Genomic DNA, 20,522 nt, shown 5'->3' on the forward strand with positions numbered 1-20,522 from the left:
TAAGAGATTTAGAAGCTAGATACAAGTTTCAACAAGTAAAAGAAGCAAGGTGAAAAAGGGTACGACGCACCCAGTTAATGAAGATTATCAGTATTTGCAACTCAGGCAAAGAAATATAAGCATTTTAAGTTACCTTCAACGGTAATAGAGGTATGTACAATCGGCCATACCCATCTCTGTTATGCCTTATGGGAGCTAACAGATATAGTTTAAGAGACGGACGGATATCAGGATCCGACTGGGGTTAGAGTAACCCAAAATGATGGATGGATTGTCTGCGTTTGTTGATATTTTCGAGGTATATCGAAAATATGCTAATGGATCTCCTTGTGAGACACCCAGATGGTGCACTCCAGAATAGTATAGCTAGATATGAATACTGGAATGCTCAAAGACAGGCATTGGAATCCTGGAAGGAATAAATATTACCTTAGTATGGCTCCTGTCCCTAGTAGAGAGAGAATTCTAGGCAACTCGAAGAGCCAATGAATGAAGCAAGAGGAGCTAAAAGCAAAAGAATGAACTGATGATAGGCAGAAATATTAGCAGAGAAATAAGAAGAGAGATAAGAAAGCATTATGAGTAAGATGTGATACATGGATGACAACGATAGAAAAAAAAATGAAATGACAGTATTACAAAGTCTATAGTCAAGTAAAGGAAAAGACGAGAGACGACAAGCCTTGTGAAAACAAAAGAGTATGGACCATAAATTCATATCCTCTTTTCGAGAAACTAGTTTGTGACTCTAACATGATTACTAGAAGGAAAAGTTAGACCCTAGAGTAATAGAAATTAGTATGAACTGATGAACAAGATAAACTAAACATTAATTAGGGACTGAGTTATTTAACAATGGTCGGCATCATGAGAATTTCAGATTTCATTCCGGCGATAATTGAATGGACAACAAAAGAAGATTCATGAGAAATTCAGAGAATGGTCATTCAGGAAAACGCTTCCCTAAAGCAAGCAATGTGAGCAAAGTTAAGCTTAAGGGATTGTGTGTGCCAGTTACACTAAGTGTCACCCTCGCAGGTAAGGAATTTTACTATCCTTGGTACAGAAGGATTACCGCAAGGTGAGTAAGGGTCATCGATGATGTGAAAAGATGCCAAAAATAAAGAGGCAAAACATCTATAGGTAGATCGTTGTAGCTCCAATTCTTAGTACTCCCCTACAGGGGGGAATATGGAGTGATGTGGTATTAAGTCAGAATTAAGTGGTTCTAGTAACTATGGAATGGTAAAGAAAGAATACGATAAAAATAAAAAAGCGATGAGATTGCACTTACTCAAGTCCTACAGATATGCTACGATTCCAGAACATTATACAAACACGATGTCAAGGAGAGGAAGTAAGTGTTCCTTCCCGAGATGTTATTCATAGATAAGGAGCCGGTGTGGGACGTAGGTTAAGACAAAGTAAATGACCCAAGAAAGATTACGCGGAATATTAATATGAGAATGGGCCAATGAATAGTTAGTAGTTGATTCAGGAAGAGCCTAGTTATGGCTAGACAGGAGGTTACAGACGAATCAACAGATCATGCAAGATAAACATAGTAAAACCCAATATAGTGAATTCAACCTCGCAGTTATGACATCATGATCCTTGAGAAATATTAAGATAGAAGTTGGGGTAGTAACGGTACCGTATGAGGGTTACGGAGATAAAAGAGAGTGCCACTGGGAAGAAAATCAAAATATCAGCTCAGAAGAAACCCTACGAGCACAAGGGCATGAAGGTAAGTAAGTAAGGATAATTACAAGTAAGAAAGAACATCACAAATTCTATCATGTATGCGATGTAATAAGCTCGCAGCTTTACAAGAGACAGAGGGCCCTCCCTAAGTACTACAGCGAAAGATTAGTTGAGGAAATAAGGAAAAAGGCTCAACCTAAGCACAATGACCTAAATAGGAAATGGTCGTGTAACAACAGTCTCACAACAACATTGTATGCACTCCATAAGAAAGTGGCACCTACCATGATTAATGAACGGGGAGTAAAATCATAAGTGATAGTCAAGATCATATGAGTTGTATGGAATTCCAATATGCGTGGGCACTAAGATAAGCTAAGTATTCACGCAACAATGTGGCAGAAAGACCAGGAAAAGTAATAACTTACGTTTAAAGAAAGCTGAGAAGGAACGAATAGAATTATTCGATCAATAATCTAGAGTTAGTTATATTATGAACGAACTTAAGATTTCGGAGTATTAACCGTGCAACATATATGTTGACAATCGTACAGCCGTAGAAAAAATTGGTATAAGTTAAAAGAAAGAACTGAGTCCAGATCATAAACAAAGGATTGAATTATTAGAAGATTGTATCATGGATATTCCATAGCGTCCATGAAAGGCTAAAGCAATAACAAATACCATGAGCCGCAGATTGGAAAATAGCTTAAGCCTATATGAAGGCTGATCAGAAGGAAGAGGAAACTAAAGAGTCGCATCAACTAAGTAAATCAAGAGTCTGATTATTGGACCTAGAAAATTATAGACCTCGTTATTAAGAACATTGCAGAATCACTCTTAATATTAGAGGTACAAGAGAGATAGTACAACAACCATATTATATAACGGCTCTATGATAAAGCCAGTTAGAAGTGTACCAGCCTCATACGAAGTCAGTATGAAGCTCTCACCGAATCATGTAAAGAGGTGCAAGTTTTATAATAGAAGTTCATGTTGTGGATGTGAATTATACCTATGTGGAAGAGAGGTCATGAAAGAGATAGAAGATGTGATGTGAGATTTTAAGGTAAGTAAGGTAAAGGTGAACAACGTATGAGATACTCAAATACAGAAGGTTGTGAATAGTCCGTACTTGTGACAAAAGGCTAGAGGCGCTGAGATTCAGTATCCAGGAATGATAGTGGCAACGTCAGTGGCATATCTTCCAACCTATGGTTTGTAGGTACCGAGAGATCTAGCCAAGAGAGTAAAGAAGAGTTAGAGACAATGTGATGTCTCACTTGATGTTCTAGAATAACATAAGCAAATCTATGGTGTAAGCAAGTTAAAGGGAGGTTGCGAGTAGTATAAATAGACATGTATAGGCCTCAAGCTAAAGTATTGTAAGTCCTTAGAATTATGCCCAGGAAAACAAAAGGGCTAATGGTTTCTCTAAGTTATACAAAGCTCAGTATAGCCTAAATGAACTCAAAGAAATCTAAGACTAGTAGCATCTAGAAGAGATGGAATGCTGCCCTGGTAATAGAATGAGGGTGTAATTGTGATAAATAAAGGATGATGTTTGGGCCTTCGATTGAGAAATGATTTTTAAAAAAGGGTACAGGATTAAAATACCCACCTAAGGTGAATCATATTGGGATGCTATGAAATACGGTTATGGAAGCATGGTATTGCCCCAGGTGGATCAGTCTAATCATTTCAGATGTTCCCCGATAAGACATGATCCCTAGCGGCAGTGTTACATAAGAGGTCAAGTTATCAGTGGTAGATTATAGATCAACATTAAGGTGAATCAACAACAGATGTATAAAAGTTCGACAACATGAGAGGAGATCCGGCTGTCATTTTTAAGATAAACAGTAACGAGGAAGCATTAAAGGACATAGATTTATACATACATGATAAGCAGCGAGAGAGTAACCTAGAGATTGGTGGCAGACCTTAGCAACGATAAATCGAAGTAAGGGTCATGGTATAGTATGACCTACCTAGATGCAGTAAAGTCATACGGATGGATAAACGGATCTATGAAATAAGGTATAGTAATATTCATAAGTTCAACAAAGTACCGAGCGAAGAACTTCAGTATACCTATTGATGCCTAGAGGGATATTTTATCAAGCTCTGTATATGTTTACAAAGTGAGGCCTAGACATTGGCTAAAATCTGGAGGGAAGGCGAGAGAAGAGTCATGTAGGCACACATACAAGGACAAAGACGTACATACTGCATGATAGAAGGTAGCAATAGTAACGAGATTGGGAGGATTCCGACCACCTAGATGGCAAGAAGAGTACTAAAGTATTCAGTAGACATAAGTTACGAAAATAATAAGTGCATCAGTCAACATTCGAGGACGAATGTTCCAAAGGGGGGAATGATGTTACACCCCATATTTTCGTGTGTGAAAGTACGCCATAAATAAATTGATGGAAGCTCGAAAAATGATATGTTACATCCCGTATTTTCGTACGTTAAAGTTTCGTCGTAAGTTAATCGATGTAAGCTCGGGAATGAGATTATTTTGAGATTATAAGTATTATACTATTTCAAGCAAGTGATAATCAAATTCGTGAAGGTGAGAGGGTAAACAAATCGATGAAAATGAATTTCGTCGATGTTTGGCATTTTGAGATAAAATATGGTCCGGGCTATAAATACCCGGTATTTATGGACTAGTGTCATACAAGGTACCACATGACCATGATAGTAAGGTGCATGAAGTATGTTAAAAGTGAGTAGTATTCTAAGTAATTTTGGATAATTCGTAATTATGTGGGTAATTGGTTAATTATTAGATTAGTGGGGGATTAACAAAGTTAATTAAGTTATTGGATAATCTTAAAGCCAAAAACGTGGCAGAAAAATGTAGTCAATCAAATGACTCTTAAATTATGTAGCTAGGTGTCATAATTTGGACATTATTTGGTCAAGACATCCCTGTCAAGTAGGGCCCACAAAAATCCAACAATTTTAAGAAATTTACCTTATTAAGTATGGTTCTAAGTATGGCAAGAGACGGATTAAGCTTCAATTCGGATTCGCAACTCTAAGAGATTTGCAACAAATCTATTCGGTGTAATCGCAACGAGATTTGCAATTCTAAGAGAGCACAGTATAATCTTTATCAAGAACATCATACGGATTTTTCCCTACTTCGATCCACCGTTACGTGTTGTAGCAATTGACGTTTGTTTGAGGGATTGTCAAGAGAATCGTCTCAGGTATGTTAAGGGTAAGCCCTTCCTTCATTTTGACATGATCTCATAATTACATGTGTTTGATAACGAGGCATAAATATAAGTTCATATTCCCGAATTTATATACATTATCCTAGTCTCATAAATTACAGTATTCTCCTTATCGGGACTTCATATTTAATTGAGTATTGTCTTCTTCCAGTCAAGAGAGCAGAGAGCCTATATATATATAGTATTACAGTATTTTTATTACCATCGAGCTATAATCGATGGGCATGCCCCTATTGGGAAACCTCTGATCAAATGGTAAGTTATATACCGAGGCTACTGTGGTCGAGCGCTTATGAGCGAGCCTAGTTGGCCAAGATACGAAGCCTAATATGGCCGAGCGCCTATGAACGAGCCTACTATGGCAGAGTAGTTATATATACCGAGCCTTGTAAGGCCGGACAACTATTTCACTTACTATATTGAGAGAGTTGAGTTAGTATCAGCAGGTGACCATATCTTCAGATTATCTTTGACTCCCAGTTACTTTCAATTATTATATTATCAATTCAGTTTAAGCTTTCAGTATATTGCCTTACCTACTCGGTACATTATTTCGTACTGACGTCCCTTTTCTGGGGGCGCTTCATTTCATGCGTGCAGGTTTAGACAGACAGACGGGTAGACCTCCTCATTAGGTGTTGCCCGAGTTCATCTTGATCGGTAAGCTCCATGCCCTTCGAAGTTGCCGGGTCTAGAGATTTATGTACATCTTGTGTATATATGTATGTATGTTATGCGTAGGTCGGGGCCCTGTTCCGATCACAGTATATCCATCAGTAGAGGCTTGTAGACATATCGTGTATGTTAGTGCAATATGTTGGGCTTGTATGCCTTTTATGTATAATTTGTTGGTTTGCCAGCCGTAGTAGTTATGACGGCCTTGTCAGCCCAACTTTATATTGATGTTTAGTCAGCTTTCGCAATTGTCTTGAAATGTGGCCAATGGACAAAGTATGATATTATATGTTCAGAGTCCCTTAGTCGCAAGTTGGTATGCAAGGATAGGTGAGGCATCGGGTGCCGGTCTCGCCTCCCAGGTTCAGGGCGTGACAATCTTCAGACGGACTTTAAAAAGGAGAAAGTGAGAAATAATAATAAGGGCAAGTTTATGATAAAGATGTGGAGAGTCATCAAGGCCATCTTCAAACGGGGGCAGCCGAACAAGAAGATACCGGTCAAGGACAAAGATGATAGTGAGGAGTATTCCTTCTTATCGAATGCTGCTGATGCTGATACTAATGATATCGATGATGGTGAGGCCGAGAGCTATGCACGGCAGTGATGAGCCTTTTTCCCGCAGTCTGCTAGTCTGATGCACACCTCAGGGAGACCCTCAACTTTCTCTCATTTTATTTTGATATTGTGCAGTGAGGACACTACAGTGTTTTTAGTTGGGGGTGGCTTTAGGGAGTATACTTTATTTGTACATTGATGCTTAACGTGTGCCCTTGTCGGGCTTATTCTTTGGTATGGATATTGTGTGCCCTTGCCGGGCTTATTTTACTATTGTTTATCATGTGCCTTTGCCAGGCGTAGTTGTGATGGGATATAATTACGGATTAGTCACTTTTGTTATTCTATTTTATTTTTATTTATTTATTTATTTATTTTCTTTAGTAGTTTTTAGTTTATGTTATTTTTGTTCCTTTAGTATTAGTTGCTTATGTTATTTTATTTTCTTTAGTAGTTTTTAGTGTTTATTTTATTTTATTTAGTAGTTTTTAGTTTATATTATTTTTATCTCTTTAGTAGTAATATACTTTTCAATAAATTTCCTTGGGTTTTCTTTATGCTACGGTTCTTTATCGAGAAATATTTTTGTGTTGAACCAGGTAACTTTTCCATATGATGGATGACATTACGACTTTCTTAAGGGAATTAGTTTTGTTTTGTTATGTGGAGACTTTTGGATTGTTTGGTACTAATAAAATTAGTCTCTTGTATGTGAAGTGTGAATTAAGAATACCACTCAGAATTTTGGTTGTAAATTGAAAAAGTAAGTTGCATGGGGAAGAATAATTTTTGTGATAACCTTTTGGCTTATTTGGTCACTCTTTGCCCACTAGTTGGCATGATATTGCTCTAATTGCTCTTAATAAGAAGTAAAATTGATCCGTATTGATTAGTTCATGTGCCATGTGTGTTAGTTTTTGTTAAAAATAATTTTTGTATTTATTTTTATCATCTAGAACTTACCCGGTTGGTCTTTCAATGCTAATGTTAATTATGTTTGGTTGGAGGGATGACCTTAGGCATTCTTTGTGATCTTTGAAAAGCCTCTTTAACCTTTCGAGCCTACCATTGCATAAATCTTATCACTAGTTTACCCAATTTGAGCCTTTAACCTTTTCTTTGGCTACCTCATTACAAACCTTACCCTTTTGTGAAATAATTCCCTCTTTTGAACCCGCCCCTCCTTGAATGTTGAGAATGAGGCTAAAAGTCTAAGTTGGGGTGTTAACTGGGAAATGGTAAAGATGTATATTGTGTGTAGAAACATATACCTCAAAGTTGTTTATATGAAGATACTCAGGCTCCAAAGGAAAATAGTTGTATTAAAAAAATATGGAGTATTGAGAAAATTAGATAAGGGCTATGTGGTATAAAAAAAAGCAAAGTGCAAAAATAAAGACAAATGTGAGTAGTGTTCAAGGAAGGTGTAGTCACTTGTATCCCAAATGCTTATCCTAACCCTCCGTAAACCTACATTACAAGCTTAAAAAGACCTTATGAGATCTCCAACTGAATGTTCTTGAAAAAGCGGCGAATTAAAATAAGGGCAAGCTTATGGCATGATATTTTGTAAAACTTGAAATTCTTTGTTGAGTGTGAGTGTCTTTATTCATTTGTCCCTTGCGTTGTTATTGTAAATATGGTGATTTTGGGACTTTCTTTCTTGTGATGGCACATGGATTATGATGGATTAGTGACATTGATATATTCCGAATTGTGTAAATTGAGCATATGTAGTAGACTAGTGCTTTTGAGTCACTTCTTGAGGCTTGGTTGTTGTCACTTGATTATTTTGAAACTCCATTGAATTCTTGAAGATGTTTTTAAATGAGGGAATCATTTGGTTGAGATTCACATCCTTGAACCTAATTATTAGTACCAACCAAAACCATAAGTATGGTGCTTAATTGGAGAATGTGATTTGTAAATGATAGCGATGCTACTTGTGCTTTAAATGGTAGAACCTCATTGAAATTTTGGTTTTGATTTGCTTGAGGACAAGCAAAAACTTTAAGTTGGGGGTGTTGGCGAGTGGTGATTTTACTATTTATTTTAGTCCTTTTTCTTTAGATTTTGTGTCCTTTGATTATAATATGAAGTTTTTTATGGTGTGTATTGCTAGATTTTCAGTTAAATGAAGTCTTGAAGAGAATTGAGATTAAATGAAGTGGATTTGTGCAAAAAAACATCAAAGTAGTGCAAATATTTCCAGTGGTCTCGCATCTGCGAGAAAAGGTGCGCATGTGCGGTCTCGCATCTGCGAGAAAAGATTCACATCTGCATAAGAAGGCATGCGAGGCAGATATCACACCTGCGACTGGAGAACCGCTTATGCGATAGCGCTTTTGCGCCTTATGTCTGCATTTGCGATTGCGCTTCTGCGTGTGAAGTCCGCTACTACGGAGTAAATATTTTCCACCAAATGTCGCTTTTGCGAGCTAGTATCTGCATAAGCGGAACCGCACCTATGATCATTCTTCCGTAGTGCAGTCAACCGGCTTCAGACTTGGCATTTCACATTTTTACTATCCCAAACCCTTTAATACACAACCTAGCTTATTGGAAACAGATCTTTGGCAGATCTTAGGCTTAATTTTCAGTCTCCTTGACTAGAGAAGATAAGTTTTGGAGCTAGGGTTCTTGCACACACACTTGGGTCTTGAATATTTGAAGCTTTTGGTTGAGAATTTCTTACACATTTATGTTCATTTCTTCATTTCCTTGCTTTGTATTGTATATTTAAGTATGTAGTATTTTTTCCAACACTTGAATCTTGTTTATGGGAATATTCATATTTAAAGTGTGGATTAAATATCTTGTTGTGCTTATGTATGGAACGATTTTTATTTATTATGAAGTGAGTTATTGTTTATTTAATTATTCTTGTTCTTTAATGTTTCCAAAGGGGTTACTTAACCCTAGGACTCGCCCATTTACTTCAAATTAATTTCGGAAAAGATAATTTGGGGTTGGAAAAGATTAATTAACAAGAACTTTAGGATTTAACCCTCACTTTATAGATTCTACCTAGGGATAGGATTGAACTACGTGTAGACATATTCGGGTGTGCTTAATCTCTTAATTGTTTTAGGGATAATTCAATTAGAAAAACTTATTAGTCTTCGGAAGAAGCTAATATAGAATTATTATCCTAGGCTAATTAACATAAACTCGCTCATATTTGTAAAATCGTGAGATACATTGGATCTTTACTTGAGTGTAATTCCCCGTATATCCATGCTTGTAGCCATTGATCATTTTACTTGATATCTAGGTTAGTTTACATTTTGGCAATTAATTATAAATATTTTCTCAAAACTTTTCTAAGTGTTTGGCTTAGCATACTAAGTGATAATTCTCTTACGCGCCTAATCGCCTACATATTGTTCTTTGTGGGATTCGACCCCGACTCATAGTTGGGTAAATTATATTGCATATGACAGTGTCCATTTACTTTTTAGTAGTGGATTTGGACGTCATCAGTCCTACGATGATATGACTGGGCTAAGCACATCCATAGCAGCTCACAAGCTACCCACCAATCCCATGTGTCAACCGGTAAAGCAAAAGCTCAGAAAGTTCAAGCCATATATGAGTTTGAAGATAAAGGAGGAGGTCACCAAGAAAATCAAAGCCAAGGTTCTCCGAGTGGTCGAATAACCCGACTCGGTTAGCCAACACTGTGTCGGTTCCAAAGAAATATGGGAAAGTTAGAGTATGTGTCGATTACCGAGATCTGAATAGAGCAAGCCCTAACAATGATTTCTGGCTGCCTAACATACACATATTGATTGACAACTGCACCAAGCATGAACTCCAATCTTTTGTGGATTTCTTCGCAGGATACCATCATATTTGGATGATGAAGAGGATGCCGAAAAGACCGCCTTTATCACACCATGAGGAATATATTATTACAAAATGATGTCGTTTGGTTTGAAGAATGTTGGGGCCACCTACATGAGGGACATGACGACTATCTTCCATGACATGATACACAAGGAAATAGAGGTGTACGTGGATGATGTTATCATCAAATCTGAAAGGAGTTCAAATCACATAGCAGACCTGAAAAAAAAATTCGATTGGATTTGAAAATACAACTTGAAGTTGAACCTTGCAAAATGTGCCTTCAAAGTCCCTGTTAGAAAATTGTTAGGTTTCATCATCAGTTGCCGAGGTATTGAGCTAGACCCATCAAAAATCAAAACTACCCAGGGCATGCCACCGTCAAAGAATAAGAAAGATATGATGAGTTTTCTAGGGCGCCTCAATTATATCAGCCGTTTTATAGAACAATCAACGGTGATATATGATCCAATCTTCAAAATACTGAGGAAATATGCTGGAACAAGCTGGACTGAAGAATGCCAGAAAGCCTTCGACAAAATAAAGGAGTGTTTATCTAAACCGCTCATGTTGGTCCCACCAGAACCAGGAAGACCTCTTCTGCTTTATCTATCTGTGTTGGATGGGGCCTTTAGTTGCGTTCTAGGACAACATGATGAAACTAGAAGGAAGGAGCAGGCGATATATTATCTGGGCAAGACGTTCATGCCTTATGAAGCCCGATACTCTTTGTTAGAACGCATCTGCTGTGCTTTGACATGGATAGCCCAGAAGTTGAGACATTATTTTTGTGCATACACTACATATTTCATATCAAGGATGGATCCGCTAAAATACATATTTCAGAAACCCATGCCTACGGGTAAGTTAGCAAAGTGGCAGATATTGCTGAGTAAGTTCGACATCGAGTATGTAACTCAGAAGGGGCAAGCATTGACTGATCACTTGGCAGAAAATCCCGTAGACGGAGAATACAAACCACTGAAGATGTATTTTCCCGACGAAGAGGTATCATTTGTAGGAAACAATATTACCAAAGCATAAGACAGTTGGAGGATATTATTCGACGGAGAAGCAAACTTCAAGGGAGTGGGCATCAGAGCTATCTTAGTGTCAGAAACCGGTCAACATTACCCGGTATCCTAAAAAACTCAGGTTCCCGTGCACCAATAATATGGCAAAATACGAGGCATGTATCTTGAGACTCAAGTTGGCCGTCGACATGAACATTCAGAAGTTGCTGGTAATCGAAGATTCTGATCTGTTGGTGCACTAGGTTCTATGAGAATGGCCTACTAAGAATACCAAAATATTCCCATACTTGCATTGTGTACAAGAGCTTATCAAGAGGTTCACGAAGATAGAATTCAAGCATGTTCCAAGGATTCATAATGAATTTGCAGACATATTAGCCACCTTGTCTTTTGTCACGGGCGTGGTTTCTGTTCGTTGAAACCTGCCTGTGCGGCAGCCAAGTCCCTCACTTGACTTCAGCATATCCAACACTCTGGCCAAAATTACAACAACTTTGGACTTAGAATATTTTCGAGCAGCTTCAACATAGTAAGCCTTATTGAACTGGTTTAGGCAACAAATTTAAAGTAAGGCAACGGTAAATTAACAAGAACACAAGAAACAATTTACAGGAATCTCTTCCCAACTTTGTATTTAACTCGAGCATACAAAGAAACTCAAACTCAAAGTACAACCACGTACAAAAGAAGATCACTCTTGACCTTCAGGTTTTCTCTCAAAGAATACTCTTAGCCTTAGGTGTTTTCACTCTTGAAAATACACTTAGGAACTCTTTCCTAATTTAAACATGCACTCTTACACGTTTTTCTCTTTTTCCCACTCTTGGGTCTCTCTCTCAAGACTACTCTTAATCTTGATGATTTTTAAGTATAAGGATGCTGCCCATTTATAGAACATGAGATAAACTGTGGATGAATATAGAGACATACTGCACTAAATATGTTCCGCATATATCAAGATTATGGCTTCAAAAAGTAGTCTTGAGAGACTATGTTTAGCATGTATCAAGACTATGGATGACTATGGAGACAGACTGCATCAATTATGTTCAAAAGTGCCACCAATGCCAGATACATGCTGATATGATACGAGTGCCACCCAGCGAACTCAATGCAACGAGTTCGCCCTGGCCTTTCTCTGCTTGAGGCATGGATGTCAGCGGACCAATTGAACCCTATGTTTCAAATGGACACAAGTTCATTTTGGTGGCCATAGAGTACTTCACAAAATGGGTTAAAGCCACGTCCTATAAGGCTGTGACTAAGAAGGTCATAGCGGATTTTGTCTGGGATCGCATTGTCTGTCAATTTGGAGTACCCGAGTCAATCATTACTGATAATGCCGCTAATCTCAACAGTGACTTGATGAAAGCTATGTGTGAAACATTCAAGATCAAGCATCGAAACTCTATAGCATAAAGGCCGCAAGTGAATGGAGCTGTAGAGGCCGCCAACAAGAACATCAAGAAAATATTAAGGAAAATGGTGGACAACTACAAACAATGGCAGGATATAATTGCTCGGGTATCGCACCACTGTTCGCACGTCCATTGGGGAAACCCTGTCACGACCCAAAATCCATCTAGCCATGATGGAACCTAACCCAACCCACTAGGCCAATTAACAACAAACCAATTCCAATGAAATTAATAAGGCAATTAATTAAAAGAAAATATATGAAACTGATACATTTACCCAAGAACTGGTAGTACAAATCATGAGCTTCTAATATTAGAATTTACAAAGCTGATATGAAATAAATACATCATCTGTTCAAAATGTACATAAATAGATTTTTATAAATCTAAGGCTACCATGAACAAGAGGCAGCTACAACCGGAGCGCGGGTACGTCTTCAATTCCAGCTCCTGTCGATCAAAGAAACATCAGCAACCAACATCTGCACACAAGGTGCAGAAGTGTAGTATGAGTATAACCGACCCCATGTACTCAATAAATAACAAACCTATCCTTAAGTTAAAAGTAGTGACGAGCTGGAACAAAGGTTGGGCCAAACACCAATAGGCAACAACAGTCCATAACAACAAAAAGCAAGTAATAAAAGAAGTAACTCAGAGATAAAATGCTCAACTAAAACGTGATTTCTGAAAATAGTTCTGCCTTTCAAGTCTATCAGTGAAAACCCAAGTCGTTTACCGAAGTTGCCAAAAATATGAGTAAGTTTGAAAATAGTAATTTTCCCAAAACTCCTTCCAATAATAAATAAGATGTTTCATTTTCTTTCCAGATAGCCAGTGTAATATGTGTGAAAAGTCATGAATGATGTTATACCATACAACATGAGGAAACTACATCTCTATGCATGTATGTCATGTGTCCAAGTCAATGAACCGTATCAGGAACCATCCCTTCTTCAATGTCTATTGATACTAGCTTCTCAGATGTAAAATCACAAGGATCCCCTTTATTTTACCATGTATAATGTGGTCCCAAAGGAAATATTGCTATTAGTCCCAGCTCATTGATAAAGTTCTTCAAATCCCTTGCTTGAGGTTTTGGCTGGTCCGGGCCCTTAATGCAGCACACTCTACTGAATCAACTGCTTTATTTTTGGTACCAACAATTAATAATTGTTTTCCCCTACTTGCTGCATCAAAAACTAAATCACAAGCTTCTGATAAAAAATGAGCAGTTCTAGTAAGATTTGTAATATGAATACCCTCATAGATGAACTCATGTACTCACACTCTCAGAGTACTCAATTTCATTGTCTCACACTTTTCACTCATCATGTTCAATCACTCAGTGTTGCATATGGCCAATCCGGCCCAGGGAAAATCCATCCCGCAATATATATCTCAACTGACCATCAGTCACTCAGTTATGAGTAGGGCCAATCCAGCCCCTAGGAAAGATCTGTCCCCATGTATAAATGCTTCGGACAAGATCCATGTCGAGGGGAAGATCCATCCCTCAATATAAAGCAACCGCGCTCACTGGGTGTGTGTGTGCAGACTTCGGAGGGGATCCTTCAGCCCAAGCGCTATAAACCGCACGGACAACTCACGTGCTATAGTATCAATATTTGGATCTGCACGGACAACTCACATGCTGCATGGACAACTCACGTGCCATAGTATCAATATCCTCACAATCAGGCCCTCGGCCTCACTCAGTCATCAATCTCTCCAGTCTCTCGGGCTCACAATGTCAGGAAACTAGCCCAAAAATGATGATATAATGTGTCACTATGTAGCAACAGAGACTGAGATATGATATGAAATTAATGAACATGACTGAGTATGAAATTTCCATGTAAGCAAATAACTCAACAGTAGTAACGACCTCAATAGGTCCCAACCGAATAAGCATGCAGCCTAAACATGGTTTCTAACATGAATCACAACTCAATAACTCTAGTACGTAGAGATTTCATGATTACAGATAAGTTCAGGTAACTACACAGTACCACAAGAATAAAAGAGACACAGTTCACTCGGGGCACGCCCACACGCCCGTCACCTAGCATGTGTGTCACCTCAACACCAAACACACAACACGTATAATCAGGGTTCATACCCTTAGCTCCAAGATTAGAAGAGTTACTTACCTCGAACAAGCCGAATACAATGCCGAGCAAGTTAAACAATGCTCTAGAAATTCCATTTTGCGCGTATCAACTTCCGAACGCTTCCTATATCCTTAATTCAAGACAAACGATATGTATCTATTCAAACAATGCGCAAATTAATCACAATATACTCCAATGTTTACAACTTAACAATTTACAAAAACTCCCAACTACACTCGAAAAATCAACAGTGGGGCCCACGTCTCGAAATCTGACAAAACTCACAAAATCCGACAACTCATTCAATTATGAGTTCAACCATACTAATTTCACTCAAATCTGACTCCGAATCGATGTTCAAATCTCGAAAATTCATTTTCTGAAATTGTAGAAACTTTCCTCGATTTCTCTTGAAACATCAATAATCTAACGCTAAAAACGAAGATTAATTCATGGAATATAATCAATTGGGAGTCAAGAACACTTACCCCAAGTTGAGTGAAAAAATTCTTCTCCAAGATCACCCAAAAAGGTTGAAAATATACATCAATCTGTTTACCCACCAAATATTCTGAACCCTAGTTCTCTCTAAAGAGGAGACCTACAGCAACAGCAACACTTCGCACAAAATGGTCGTTGCGCCATCGTCCGGTGGTGAAAAGCCACCGGACCAGCTCCAACAATCGCATAACAACTCTGCGCACAAACCCCACATGGTCGCTCTTATTGCTTCTTCCCCATCTGCTGCAATTGTCAACAATGACGGATCGATAAATATGCCAAAAAACAACTGGAGATAGCTATAACGTACGGTACTGTTTCTGAACCAAATCAGCCGATTCAAAACCATGGAGATTACTCAACACCTCAATTACAATCGATACACATAGTTTCAGACAACATCAATAAACGAACCAACGACACTAAACAGATGTACAACGACAACACTCAGATGTTGATTGCGCATAGGGTGACAGATACCCAAAATGTTCAAAACTAATTCCACTATACTCCAATTGATCTGGATACTGATCCCAACTCTTCAAATAGCAACCACGATGAACAACCTGAATCAACCTGGCAGAATACAGAACACACAGACACAGACACACACACGCCATCTGCTTGATGAAATGCCAGGGTCAGTTTTAATGTTAATGTTGATGAAGATATGAATGATTCTGCTTCACAAAGTCATGTTGAGATTAGTCGTCAGGAGAATTTGAAAGAAAACACAACAAATGAGGGCGATAAAAGGCAGTCACCTACAACGCCACATGACACCCATGGAGTCCCTGGTTCTTCTAATGTCCTAGCCCTTGTGGAAACTCAACTGGAAAAAAACAATTATCCACGTGCTGCTGAAGATCGCCAGAATGTCCAGGATCAAACTCCAGTTGGTATCATTGATACTCGACCACTGGCGAAAAAGTTGAAACATCCATTGACTGCCCATGGAATTCCCTGTGCTTCACCTGTCGAGATAATCTCTATTGATAAGGAAAAGGAAATCGCAACCACTCCTACTACTCAAGGGCAACCAATCACTACAACAGCAAACTTGGCATCTTCAGGTAATGTCTCGGCAGCACATATGTCTAATATAGCAAATACTGACTTAACTAGAAATTTCAATACTCAAACTAATCCCCAATTCACTCAAATATCAATGCCAACAAATTTCCCTAAGATCTCCACCAACTTTGACAAACCACCTGTTTTTCAAAATAAAAATAATACTAAGACTAAGCACCATCACACTAATACTCAGATGCTAACACCAAAAGAAATTACACAGCATACCAAACACTATAATCAAACAATCAGTACATCTACTGAAAATACACATCCAAACATATTAACCAGTTTTTATATAGCAAAACACACACACTCCGTACAACGACCTGCAAATGTCCACCAAAGTATCCAGTTTTACTCAACAAAATCAGCAACCAAACTAAACCAAATAGAAGCTACTGCCCAGCCACCTAAACCAACTACTTATCATGCCCCGTCACCTCCTACCATAACTCATTAACTTGCTACAAAATAAAGAGCAAGGCAAGCAGCAGAAATAATCCCAATAGACTTCACACCCCCAAAAATAACTACCAAACAGGGCCAACCGACTGTCATATTTACTAGGAAGGACTACATGATTATACTTGCATCCAGATGCCAATTTACAATTGTAGGGAAATTCCATAACACGATGCCTCGAATGGAGGTGATCAGGAGAATTTTCATAGCACAAACAGAACTAAGAGGATGAGTTAAAATAGGTTATTTCAATGCGCGTACAGTTTACATTGATTTAGACAATTAGTACGATCACACAACTATCTGGACAAAAACTTTCATGTACATACAAGGTCAAAGAATGGAACTACAAGCTTTGACTCCAAACTTTAACCCAAATGAGGATAACCCAATTGTTCCTGTTTGGATAGTCATTCCTAAATTACCATGGCATTTTTACTACATGGAGGTCCTATCTGTACTGTTGTCTCCTATTAGGAAGGTCTTTCATCTCGACCTAGCCTCTATGCAGAAAAAAAGAGGAAGTGTAGCTAAAGTCAAAATGCAGGTTGGCTTGACTCAACTCAAGCCTCATCATGTTTGGCTAGGTTTTGATGAAGATCAGGATGTCAATGGGGATGGACAGTGGCTAGAAGTGGTATATGAGGATCTCCCAACATATTGCTCACACTGCAAGCACTTAGGACATGAAGACTAATCATTCCCTATTCAAGAAAGAGAAGAAGAAGAAGACTAGAAAAAAGTAGCCACTGAAACCCCACAAAATAAAAACAAACAGATACCAAACAATACTGAAGGAGCAAATAGAATACAATATCAAAAGGGGCAGAACATACCAGGGCAACACAAAGAACAAAACTACAACCAAAGAGTAGTGGTACAAGACCAAAATGAAGAACAATTGGGCAAAATCAAACCTACAGCACATCAACCAATAAATGCAAACCACCCCAAGGATCAATGGAAATCTTAGAAGAAGAATAATTTCAAGGGTATCAACCAAAAAAACAAGCAAGAGAAACACAAACAGTCTTATGAACAAATGAATGCAAAACAGATAACCACAAAAGTTCAGAACCATGGCTCACAGACCAATTCTCAAATTGTAAGAGCAAGTGCTCTGGAGAATATGGCAGAACCAAGTGCCAGGTATACTGGTATTGATGCTGCAACTGATGGAGATAACAATGGCAAGGACCAGATAAACGACAAATAGCACAAGCATCAAACAGTGGAAACAAATATAATTCAAGAGATCCAACATATAAGGACTACTGACAAATCCAGTGACAATCCAAAAGACCCAAGAATCGGCATAAACAATACTGCTACAATTGTTGGCGTAGCACCAGATGTAACAAAGGAAAATACTTTTGAATGGGTTCAAAGGAGTTTTGGACTGCATAAGGAAATCCTTAATGTTACACTCAACCATTCATGCCAGGATATGCCCGCACAAACATGTATGGAATCCCTTGTGCCTAATGGCAATACAACAGGTTATGTACAACTAGGGACTGAACTGAAGAATTATGGATCACGGAAACAAACAATATGCAGAGTTAATGATCCTAAGGAAAAGCCAATCCCAGAACAGTTTCATAATACGTTACCCAACAATGCATTGAGCAGCAACACAACTGGAAAACTACTAGCCAATATTTAAGGACCAATAGTGGCAACCACATCACATGACAGAGTCAGTGATGATTCTCCAGAACCCCAAGATGTTGTTGGGAAGGATGTTATCATTGTATATGAACAGAATAGTACAATTATTGTACCAAATGAGTCAACTGCAATTAATACACTGTCTATCGCTTGTTCATCAGATACATGATCTCTAATACAGATCCAAGTAATTGTACCATTGAAATCCCCAAATCATGTAATGCATGACATTATTACACACAACCAACAACCAAATGGAATTTTATACTGCCTTGGTTGATAGAGAGCAACTAGAAGATGAAGGTAACAATGAATCTATTGTTGGGAACTTTAAGGCTATTGGAAGAGAAGGAGATTTGTCACCTAGGTTGTCTACTAAACAGGGGAAGAAAGGAAAGAGGCAAAACCAATTAAAGGAACAACTACCACCTATAAGAATACTGCCCAAAGCGGCAGCCTCCACGACTAGATGATGATTAAAACACTCATATGGAATATTAGGTCTGTTAAAACACAACATGCCTCTCAGAGAGTTATCAACATGCAAAGGGAACATGGTTTTTTTGTTATAACACTTATGTAACCTTTTCAAAATCAAAGATTTATTCAAAACTACAGGAGGAGACTTGGCATGGATGGTTCCATTTCAAATGTCAATGGCAAGATATGGCATTTTCTGGATTCAGTCGAGCAGTGGGAATTGGTAATTGACACAGAACAACAACTTACTATCAGAGTCTATTATCAAGATATTGATAAATATATCATGATGACTTTCGTCTATGCAAAGTGCTCAGCACTGGACAGACTAGAATTATGGGACAATTTATACTACCTTGCAAGTGATATGAAACTACCATGGTTAGTTGAAGGGGATTTTAATCTGCTTTTGAGTGAAGAAGAGAAAATTGGAGGGCTTCTAGTCTACCCTCAAGAATATGAGGACTTTGCCTTCTGTGTAAACTCATGTGAACTCTTTGACACTGGGTACAAAGGAAGTCCCTTCACATGGTGGAATGGGAGGCCAAATGCAGAATGCATATTTAAAAGACTGGATAGAATCTTTATCAATTCCCCGTTCCAATCACTATTCACAACTACAGAGGTCGAACATCTTATTAGAATAGGCTCGGATCATGCACCTCTGTTTATGACATGTGGTGACGTGACTACCACATTTACTAAACCATTCAAATTTCTAAATTTATGGACAAAATATACCTCTTTTAAGGAGGTGGTTCGACAGAATTGGCAGGCTGATGTCACAGGTGACCCCTTCTGGATGTTCAAACAGAAATTAAAAAGAGTTAAGATTGCTCTTTCAAAATGGAGTAGGCTCACTTACGGGGACATCTTCAAGAAACTAGCTTTAAGGGAAGATGTGATCAGAATAAAGGAAATGTTGTTTGAACAAGAACCCACAGTTGAGAATAGAATTTTACTTCTGAAGGCACAATCTGAATTAAAGAGATACCTGAGCATAGAGGAAAAATTTTGGAAACAAAAAGCAGGAATGTCCTGGTTTGCAGAAGGAGATAGAAACACTAGATTTAGACACTAAATATATTATTTGAAGACACTAGATTCAAGGGCTTTGGGATGCCTAAATGGACCGATCCATTAAATTATTTGGATTAATAAATAGACAAGGATATCATGTATGGAGGAAAATATTAGAGGCTAGGGAAGAGGTGGTGTACGAAATACTATGGGAAATGAATAGGGGTTCTACTAATGTTTGGCATGAGAATTGGACTGGTCTAGGAGCTCTGTACCATATTGTTCCAAATGACTATACAATCAATGAAGATATGCAGGAAGTAGCTGAATTGAGAGTGGATGATACATGGGATGAGCAACTTCTAGCGCAATCTTTCCCTGCGGACATTGCTTAACATATTAGGCAAGAAGTCATATTTGGCACTACTGACGATTCCTGGGATGTTCCTAGATGGATGCCTTCACCCTCAGGAAATTTCTCTGTTAGTAGTGCTTGGAATATTTTGAGGCATAGAGATCATGTAAATCCTGACTACAATAAGATATGGACTAAAGGTCTACCTTTTAAAATCTCATTCTTCTTATGGAGATTGTGGAATGGGAAGATTCCTACTGACGATTTGTGGAGAAGAAGTGGGTATTTGGTAGTATCTAAGTGTTGGTGTTGTTCACAACCACAAGAAGAGACTTTTCAACACTTGTTCC

Source organism: Nicotiana tabacum, chromosome 17 (assembly GCF_000715075.1).
Source record: "Nicotiana tabacum cultivar K326 chromosome 17, ASM71507v2, whole genome shotgun sequence".
NCBI classification, from domain to species: Eukaryota; Viridiplantae; Streptophyta; class Magnoliopsida; order Solanales; family Solanaceae; genus Nicotiana; species Nicotiana tabacum.